Source organism: Microcaecilia unicolor, chromosome 9, assembly GCF_901765095.1.
Source record: "Microcaecilia unicolor chromosome 9, aMicUni1.1, whole genome shotgun sequence".
Classification (NCBI taxonomy): domain Eukaryota; kingdom Metazoa; phylum Chordata; class Amphibia; order Gymnophiona; family Siphonopidae; genus Microcaecilia; species Microcaecilia unicolor.
In genome coordinates this window covers 57,323,494-57,333,304 of record NC_044039.1, presented here as the reverse complement: position 1 = coordinate 57,333,304, position 9,811 = coordinate 57,323,494, and the positions used below count along the sequence as shown (strand labels likewise).

Sequence of the window (9,811 nt, the reverse complement as noted above, 5' to 3'; positions counted from 1 at the left end):
ACAAATTCGTCTTTTATCCGATTGTGACTACCAGTACCATCCCTATAATCCAGTCATTTTAGAGATTCCAACCGTTAGAAAGACTGGTCGAACTCGAAGGCGGATTTAGACGGCACCCCGCCTACTCTGAACGATCGCCAATCTGAGAGAACTTCTGCATCCTCTTCGGCTAGCCTCGCCTTCTTGTTGAAGGGCTTCCTGCCGGCCGGAGCAGGGGAGAGGGAGTGGTCTCTGACTCTGTGTTGTTGTTGGAACTGTGTTTAGGTTCTCTTATCATAAGAATCTATGTCCTCTGGTCGTTATTTTTCAAGCTGGAGGTAATGGATGTTTGCGTTTACAGCTTCGCTCGCTGGTGGATTGGTGTTAGGTTTTCCTCAGTAGGTAAGTTCCAGTTACTTCCGGTTTATTTGAGAAAAACAACTTTTTGACGAACTTAACTTTGATGCGACAGAACTGTTGGGTTTTAAAACCTTTCCGGTGGCTGCCTCGAGTGCCGTATGTCGCTACTGCACGGAAAGGGTGGAGGAATGGTGTATCGGTTCTTCCTCGTCCCTGAGGGGTATACTTTCTTCTCTTTTACAGGGCGGAAATTTGGCGACCGCGGTTGGATTTTTTTTTGTTTTGTTTGCAAAGGACTGATAATAAAACATCCTTGCTAAAAATCGAATGGAAAGGAAAGCGAGTGCGTGCGTACTTTTTCAGCCGATAAGCCTTGTGCATTAATCTGTGCGGGTGGGGGGTTGGGATGCGGAATGCTGTGTACCTCTAGGTTCTGAAGAGCACCACTACCGGTTAGGTTCAAAGCCCCTTGCTTTCTTTTTCTCCTTTTTGCTGAGTTTATTTGCGTAATAGGTTTGTTGCTAATTCGGCCAGAGGGTTGATGCCAGATTTTTGAGGTTTCGGCACCCTTTTTTCTCGACGTTTGAGCTTCGGGCCTCTAGAGAGGTAAGTTCATAGCTTTATATTTAATGAAATAAAACTATGCAGGACCATTTCCTTCACTCTTCGACTAGGTTAATATGCGCTTTAAATTGAAACCTCGATGCCTGATAGATTTTTGTTAAACGGTCCTTAATTCTAAGAAATTTTAAAAACAATTTTTATAAACTGTTTTATCATTTTTTTCTCAGATGTTTAACGTGTTTTTTTTTTTAATCTCTGCCATTACAGGGTCACACTGTCGTTTCGGTTGAAATTCAACATTTTCAGGTGTGTTTGAGGCAGTCCTGGAAATAGGAGATAGTTTAGATTTTAAATAAATTCTTGATAATTTAGATTCTGTCTTATAAGGAATTCTGATCTCAGCTTATTTTAAAATATGTTTTATTCTGTTTAATTTTTAATACTTTCTTTTAATTAATAAGTTCTATTTCTCCCTGTAAAATATCTTTTCAATTCAGTTTACATCTTTGTCTGATTTTTCAAGTGATATTTTCTGCAGTTTAAGAGGTCATCTGGTTTCAATTATCCACATTCCTAGCTAGTTCTGTGTATGAAGCTAAAGGTGAAAGAGGTCAGGAAAAGTCAACTCTTTTTCTCCAAGGACAAGCAGGCTGCTTGTTCTCACGACTGGGTGACGTCCGCGGCAGCCCCCACCAACCAGAAAAAGCTTTGCAGGCGGTCCGCACGCAGGGCACGCCCACCGCGCATGCGCGGCCGTCTTTGCGCCCGTGCGCGACCGTTCCCGCCAGTCTTTTCTTTTCCGCGCTGGAGAGAGTCGTGCGTCGCCGCTCTCTCTTAGTCAGCCCCGGAAAACTGTCGCGTTGTCCGCGAATTCGCTAATTTTCTGTTTTTTTGTTGCCGCGCGCTTCAAACCTTTTTTTATTTTCTCAAAAAAAAAAAAAAAAGGAAGAGAACGCGCTGAATTTTCCCTCATTTTCTAGCGAGGGCGTCACGATGCGGCCTTGTGGCCGCGCGGTCGCTTTATTTTTCGAGGTGTGATTTACCGCCACCATCGACGACTTTAACTTCGCCGACGCGATTTTTCCGTCGATGTCCTCGAAGGTCCCGAGTGGATTTAAGAAGTGTGGTTGGTGCGGCCGGCCTATCTCGCAGACCGACACCCACGCTTGGTGCCTCTAGTGCCTCGGGCCGGAGCACAATATCAAGTCGTGTTCTTTGTGTCTTGGTCTCCGGAAACGGACTCAGGTTGCGAGGCAAGTTCTTTGGGACCGACTTTTTGGAACTTGCGCCGGCCCCTCGACGGCCGGTTCTTCGGTACCGGTATCTGTGCCCGCGAAATCGACACCGGTGGCATTGACCCCAGGAGTACAGGGCCCGCCGGTACTCCGGTGACGGTAGGGGTGAGAGGCCGCGTGGGCAATCGGCCCCGGTCACTCCCTCTGCTCATGGCCCTCGGGACCGAACCCTACCCGGCCTCTCGAGACCGAGGGGGATCGACCACCTCCTCCGTTCCACCTGGCGCCGATGACGGGCACCGCAAAAAACAGAAGAAGCACCGTCATCGGTCCCCATCGGTCGGTGCGCCCGGCCCTCGGTGCCGGAGAGGAGTCGACGCCGAAGCGTCCACGTCGAGAGGAAAGTTCCCCCTCGGTAGTGGAGGTACCAACACGTCAGGGTCCCAGCACTTCGGTGCAGTCTCCTGGACCCGAACAGCTTCCGGCACCGACGCCTCTACCGGCCCCCCCGTCTTTTTCGACAGCGGGCCTGGACGAGTGCCTCCGAGCCATCCTTCCGGGGATCCTTGAACGGCTGATGCGCCAGGCTGTGCCCCCCTGGCGCCGTTGACTGTGGCGCCGGCGAGCTCTAGCCCGGTGCCGAGGCCTTCGCCACCGCTTGCGGCGCCGGTCTCGACCGCCACGCAGGTGGAGTCGACGTCGATGGAGGGAGCTTCGTCCCCGCCGGCGCGGGAGTCCACCGCTCGACGACACCGAGACCTCGGTGCCTCGACGTCGAGCCGGGCCCGGTTGAGGACTCAGCTGCATGAGCTTATGTCCGATACCGAGGAAGAGACCTCGTGGGGGGAAGAGGAGGACCCCAGATATTTCTCCTCAGAGGAGTCTGTGGGCCTTCCCTCTGACCCCACGCCTTCACCAGAGAGGAAGCTCTCGCCTCCTGAGAGCCTCTCCTTTGCCTCCTTTGTTAGGGACATGTCTATATGCATTCCCTTCCCCGTGGTCTCTGTGGATGAGCCGAGGGCTGAGATGCTCGAGGTCCTCGACTATCCATCACCATCTAGAGAGTCCTCCACGGTACCGTTGCACTATGTCCTTAAGGAGACACTGCTTCGGAACTGGATGCGACCATTATCTAATCCCACCATCCCCAAGAAAGCAGAGTCCCAGTATAGAATCCACTCGGACCCAGAGTTAATGCGGCCCCAATTGCCTCATGACTTGGTGGTCGTGGATTCTGCTCTCAAGAGGGCACGGAGTTCGAGGGATACCGCCTCGGCGCCCCCGGGGCGGGAGTCTCGCACTCTGGACTCGTTTGGGAGGAAGGCCTACCAATCCTCCATGCTCGTGACCCGCATCCAATCTTACCAGCTCTACACGAGCATCCACATGCGGAACAATGTGAAGCAACTGGCGGACCTGGTTGACAAGCTCCCGCCGGAGCAGTCCAGGCCTTATCAGGAGGTGGTCAGGCAGCTGAAGGCGTGCAGAAAGTTCCTGTCCAGGGGTATCTATGACACCTGTGACGTGGCATCTTGTGCTGCGGCCCAAGGTATAGTGATGCGCAGGCTCTCATGGCTGCGTGCTTCTGACCTGGACAACCGCACCCAGCAGAGAATGGCCGACGTCCCTTGCCGGGGGGATAATATTTTTGGTGAGAAGGTCGAGCAGCTGGTGGACCAACTGCATCAGTGGGAAACCGCCTTCGACAAACTCTCCCACCGGGCGCCTTCAGCACCCACCTCAGCAGGTGGACGTTTTTCCCGGGCCTGGCAGGCTGTACCCTATTCTTTTGCCAAGCGTAGGTACACCCAGCCGGCCCGAAGGCCTCGTCAGGCACAGGGACAGCCCCAGCGCGCTCGTTCTCGTCAACAGCGTGAGCCTAAGCAGCCCCCTGCGCCTCCACAGCAAAAGCCAGGGACGGGCTTTTGACTGGATCCACGGGAACATAGCCGCCCTCAAAGTGTCCGTACCGGACGATCTGCTGGTCGGAGGGAGGTTAAAATTTTTTCACCAAAGGTGGCCTCTCATAACCTCCGACCAGTGGGTTCTCCAAATAGTGCGGTGCGGATACGCCCTGAATTTGACCTCCCTGCCACCAAATTGTCCTCCGGGAGCTCAATCCTTCAGCTCCGATCACAAGCAGGTACTTGCAGAGGAACTCTCCGCCCTCCTCAGCGCCAATGCGGTCGAGCCCGTACCACCCGGGCAGGAAGGGCAGGGATTCTATTCCAGGTACTTCCTTGTGGAAAAGAAAACAGGGGGGATGCGTCCCATCCTAGACCTGAGAGGCCTGAACAAATTCCTGGTCAAAGAAAAGTTCAGGATGCTTTCCTTGGGCACCCTTCTGCCAATGATTCAGAAAAACGATTGGCTATGTTCCCTGGATTTAAAGGATGCATACACTCACATCCCGATACTGCCAGCTCACAGACAGTATCTCAGATTCCGCCTGGGCGCACGGCACTTTCAGTATTGTGTGCTGCCCTTTGGGCTCGCCTCTGCCCCATAAGTGTTTACAAAGTGCCTCGTGGTGGTAGCGGCGTATCTACGCAAGCTGGGAGTGCACGTGTTCCCATATCTCGACGATTGGCTGGTCAAGAACACCTCGGAGGCGGAAGCCCTCCGGTCTATGCAGTGCACTATTCACCTTCTGGAGCTGCTGGGGTTTGTGATAAATTACCCAAAGTCCCATCTCCAGCCAACACAGTCTCTGGAATTCATAGGAGCTCTGCTGAATACCCAGACGGCTCGGGCCTTCCTTCCCGAAGCGAGGGCCAACAACCTCCTGTCCCTGGCTTCGCAGACCAGAGCGTCCCAGCAGGTCACAGCTCGGCAGATGTTGAGACTTCTGGGTCATATGGCCTCCACAGTTCATGTGACTCCCTTGGCTCGTCTTCACATGAGATCTGCTCAATGGACCCTAGCTTCCCAGTGGTTCCAAGCCACCGGGAATCTGGAAGATGTCATCCGCCTCTCCACCAGTTGCCGCACTTCACTGCTCTGGTGGACCATTCGGACCAATTTGACCCTGGGACGTCCATTCCAAATTCCTCAGCCCACGAAAGTGCTGACGACGGATGCATCTCACCTGGGGTGGGGAGCTCATGTCGATGGGCTTCACACCCAGGGTCTGTGGTCCCTCCAGGAAAAGGATTTGCAGATCAACCTCCTGGAGCTCCGAACGATCTGGAACGCACTGAAGGCTTTCAGAGATCGGCTGTCCTACCAAATTATTCAAATTCGGACAGACAATCAGGTTGCAATGTATTACACCAACAAGCAGGGGGGCACCGGATCTCGCCCCTTGTGTCAGGAAGCCGTCGGAATGTGGCGTTGGGCTTGCCAGTTCGGCATGCTCCTCCAAGCCACATACCTGGCAGGTGTAAACAACAGTCTAGCCGACAGACTGAGCAGAGTCATGCAACCGCACGAGTGGTCGCTCCATTCCAGAGTGGTACGCAAGATCTTCCGAGAGTGGGGCACCCCCTCGGTGGACCTTTTCGCCTCTCAGATCAACCACAAGCTGCCTCTGTTCTGTTCCAGACTTCAGGCACACGGCAGGCTAGCGTCAGATGCCTTTCTCCTTCATTGGGGGACCGGCCTCCTGTATGCTTATCCTCCCATACCTTTGGTGGGGAAGACCTTACTGAAGCTCAAGCAAGACCGCGGCACCATGATTCTGATTGCGCCCTTTTGGCCCCGTCAGATCTGGTTCCCTCTTCTTCTGGAGTTGTCCTCAGAAGAACCGTGGAGATTGGAGTGTTTTCCGACTCTCATTCCGCAGAACGACGGAGCGTTGCTGCACCCCAACCTTCAGTGTCTAGCTCTCACAGCCTGGATGTTGAGGGCGAAGACTTCGCTGCGTTGGGTCTGTCTGAGGGTGTCTCCCGTGTCTTGCTTGCCTCTAGGAAGGATTCCACTAAAAAGAGTTACTTTTTCAAGTGGAAGAGGTTTGTCGTTTGGTGTGAGAGCAGGGCCCTAGAACCTCGTTCTTGCCCTGCACAGAACCTGCTTGAATACCTTCTGCACTTATCAGAGTCTGGCCTCAAGACCAACTCAGTAAGGAATCACCTTAGTGCGATTAATGCTTACCATTATCGTGTGGAAGGTAAAGCCATCTCTGGAGAGCCTTTAGTCGTTCGATTCATGAGAGGCTTGCTTTTGTCAAAGCCCCCTATCAAGCCTCCTGCAGTGTCATGGGATCTCAACGTTGTCCTCACCCAGCTGATGAAACCTCCTTTTGAGCCACTGAATACCTGCCATCTGAAGTACTTGACCTGGAAGGTCATTTTCTTGGTGGCAGTTACTTCAGCTCGTAGGGTCAGTGAGCTTCAAGCCCTGGTAGCTCATGCTCCATATACCAAATTTCATCACAACAGAGTAGTGCTCCGCACCCACCCAAAGTTCCTGCCGAAGGTGGTGTCGGAGTTCCATCTTAACCAGTCAATTGTCTTGCCAACATTCTTCCCCAGGCCTCATACCCGCCCTGCTGAACGTCAGTTGCACACATTGGACTGCAAGAGAGCATTGGCCTTCTACTTGGAGCGGACACAGCCCCACAGACAGTCCGCCCAATTGTTTGTTTCTTTCGACCCTAACAGGCTAGGGGTCGCTGTCGGGAAACGCACCATCTCCAATTGGCTAGCAGATTGCATTTCCTTCACTTACGCCCAGGCTGGGCTGACTCTTGAAGGTCATGTCACGGCTCATAGTGTTAGAGCCATGACAGCGTCAGTGGCCCACTTGAAGTCAGCCACTATTGAAGAGATTTGCAAGGCTGCGACGTGGTCATCTGTCCACACATTCACATCACATTACTGCCTCCAGCAGGATACCCGACGCGACAGTCGGTTCGGGCAGTCGGTGCTGCAGAATCTGTTTGGGGTGTAAATCCAACTCCACCCTCCAGGACCCGAATTTATTCTGGTCAGGCTGCACTCTCAGTTCTTCGTAGGTCAATTTCTGTTATACCCTCGCCGTTGCGAGGTTCCATTGACCTGGGTTCTTGTTTTGAGTGAGCCTGAGAGCTAGGGATACCCCAGTCGTGAGAACAAGCAGCCTGCTTGTCCTCGGAGAAAGTGAATGATACATACCTGTAGCAGGTGTTCTCCGAGGACAGCAGGCTGATTGTTCTCACCTACCCTCCCTCCTCCCCTTTGGAGTTGCGTTTTCATCTTTTTTGCTTGCCATTCAACTGGCGGGAACGGTCGCGCACGGGCGGGAAGACGGCCGCGCATGCGCGGTGGGCATGCCCTGCGTGCGGACCGCCTGCAAAGCTTTTTCCAGTTGGTGGGGGCTGCCGCGGACATCACCCAGTCGTGAGAACAATCAGCCTGCTGTCCTCGGAGAACACCTGCTACAGGTATGTATCATTCACTTTCTTGATTGATTATAGCTAAGTGTAGGACTGGCCCCTTAATGAATGCCCCAAGGGGTTACAATTTCTGATGTCCATAAGTGTGAATTAGAATCAGGGATTGCTAAATAATAGAATCTGAGAATTTAATAATAATAAAATGCAGGAGATAGGTGCCGCATTGTCTAGTTTGAGAGGCCCCAGGTCGTAGGTCAGTTTAGGAAATATTTGAAACCTGTGTAACTGATATTGTAAGTAATGTGTAGAGATAATTAGTTCAAGACAGGGTAATCAATCTATTCCTTACCATCTGGTGAGAAGGTGGGGGCTAGAGGGGTTTAGAACCATATATAAATGAGAACAGAAGCAGCTTACGAAAGAGACAAGATACAGAGAGCCAAGAGAAGGAGAGGGTTAGCGCTGATGTTCTACTTTGTTTGCTGGCAAATAAAGAAGACTTTTCTCTTATTCTGGTGTGTGGTATTTGACTCCTGAAGTACCACAGATTCTGCTAACAATATTGGTAATTCCTGCATCATGTTGTGAGGCGAGGGTTGGAAATAAGTGGTTGGAAAGCAGGTTGTATCAATTTTTCCCCAAATATGCCTTTTATTTGAAACGTGAAAAATGGCTATGGCTATGTATAAGTGACGTTTTGAGGTCTAGCAATTTAGATTGGTAACAGTGCCCCTAATGGATTATTGTCCATGCTCCTGACCGGTATAGTTTTCTCAACCTGTAAAAAAGCTATTTGGCCTGCATAAGGTTGTTTTGTTGTGGTTTTGTTCATGTTAATTTTGTGAAACGGGGTACTGGAAGAAGCTGTTAAGTGTACTGTATCATACAATAAGTAGCGAATCCAGAGACAGTGAACCATGGTCATTAGGATCATATCTATATATATAAAACTCACCCTCAACGTTCTATTGGCTGCTGACGTCACTGAAGCCAAGGTTCGTATGTTCGAAGCTCCGAAGCCTCGAAAATCACAGTCTCTGGGCCCCGCCCTCGCGTCAAACGTTATGATGTTGAGGGCAGAGGCGGAGCAATTCACTCACATCGACGACGGGTGGGGGGGGGGGCCCCACAGGAAAGCCTTGCTAGCGCCCGTTTCATTGGCTCCAGAAATGGGCCTTTTTTTTTACTAGTGATTGAAAATATTAGTATAGTCTAATAAGTTATAGCCACTTGTTGATCATTAGCCCACTTGCATATGTGGAAAATAACACAGCAAGCACATTTCTCTACTCGCGTTATCAGCCCATCATGATGCCTTCAGCCTACTACTATTACTACTATTTAACATTTCTAAAGCGCTACTAGGGTTACGCAGCGCTGTACAATTTAACAAAGGACGACAGTCCGTGCTCAAAGAGCTTACAATCTAATGGACAAATGTACAGTCAGTCAAGTAGGGGCAATCAAATTGGGGCAGTCTAGATTTCCTGAGAAGGTATAAAGTTAGGTGCTGAAAGCAACATTGAAGAGGTGGGTTTTGAGTAAGGATTTGAAGATGGGTAGGGAGGGGGCTTGGCGTAGGGGCTCAGGAAGTTTATTCCACGCATAGGGAGAGGCGAGGCAGAATGGGCGGAGCCTGGAGTTGGCGGTGGTGGAGAAGGGTACTGAGAGGAGGGATTTGTCCTGTGAGCGGAGATTTCGGGCGGGAACGTAAGGGGAGATGAGAGTAGAGAGGTAATGAGGGGCTGCAGACTGAGTGCATTTGTAGGTAAGAAGGAGAAGCTTGAACTGTATGCGGTATCTGATCGGAAGCCAGTGAAGCGACCTGAGGAGAGGGGTGATATATCGGTTCAGGCGGAATATAAGACGTGCAGCAGAGTTCTGAACAGATTGAAGGGGGGATAGATGGCTAAGTGGGAGGCCAGTGAGGAGTAGGTTGCAGTAGTCAAGGCGAGAGGTAATGAGACCCTGGATGAGAGTTCGGGTGGTGTGCTCAGAGAGGAAAGGGCGAATTTTGCTGATGTTAAAGAGGAAGAAGCGACAGGTCTTGGCTGTCTGCTGGATATGCGCAGAGGAGAGGGAGGAGTCGAAGATGACTCCGAGGTTGTGGGCAGATGAGACGGGGACGATGAGGGTGTTATCAACTGAGATCGAGAGTGGAGGAAGAGGAGAAGTGGGTTTTGGTGGAAAGACGATAAGCTCGGTCTTGGCCATGTTCAGTTTCAGGTGGCGGTTGGACATCCATGCAACAATGTCGGATAAGCAGGCCGATACCTTGGCCTGGGTCTCTACGGTGATGTCTGGTGTGGAGAGATACAGCTGGGTGTCATCAGGATAAAGATGATACTGGAAACCATGA

The 9,811-nt window shown here is 51.5% G+C and overlaps 1 protein-coding gene across 4 annotated transcripts in view; it reads left to right on the top strand.

The window, feature by feature from the left end:
- Positions 1-208: 208 nt before the first annotated feature.
- Positions 209-9,811, top strand: part of RESF1 (retroelement silencing factor 1) — a 130,758-nt gene continuing 121,155 nt past the window's right edge. Inside the window, exons 1-2 of one of the 4 annotated variants that reach the window (XM_030215491.1) lie at positions 209-381; positions 1,171-1,209. The gene's annotated coding sequence lies outside the window, so the exon portion shown is untranslated. Of the gene's footprint in view, positions 382-446; positions 946-1,170; positions 1,210-9,811 lie in introns of those variants that run through there. The other 3 variants (XM_030215492.1, XM_030215490.1, XM_030215494.1) reach the window with 3 other exon arrangements.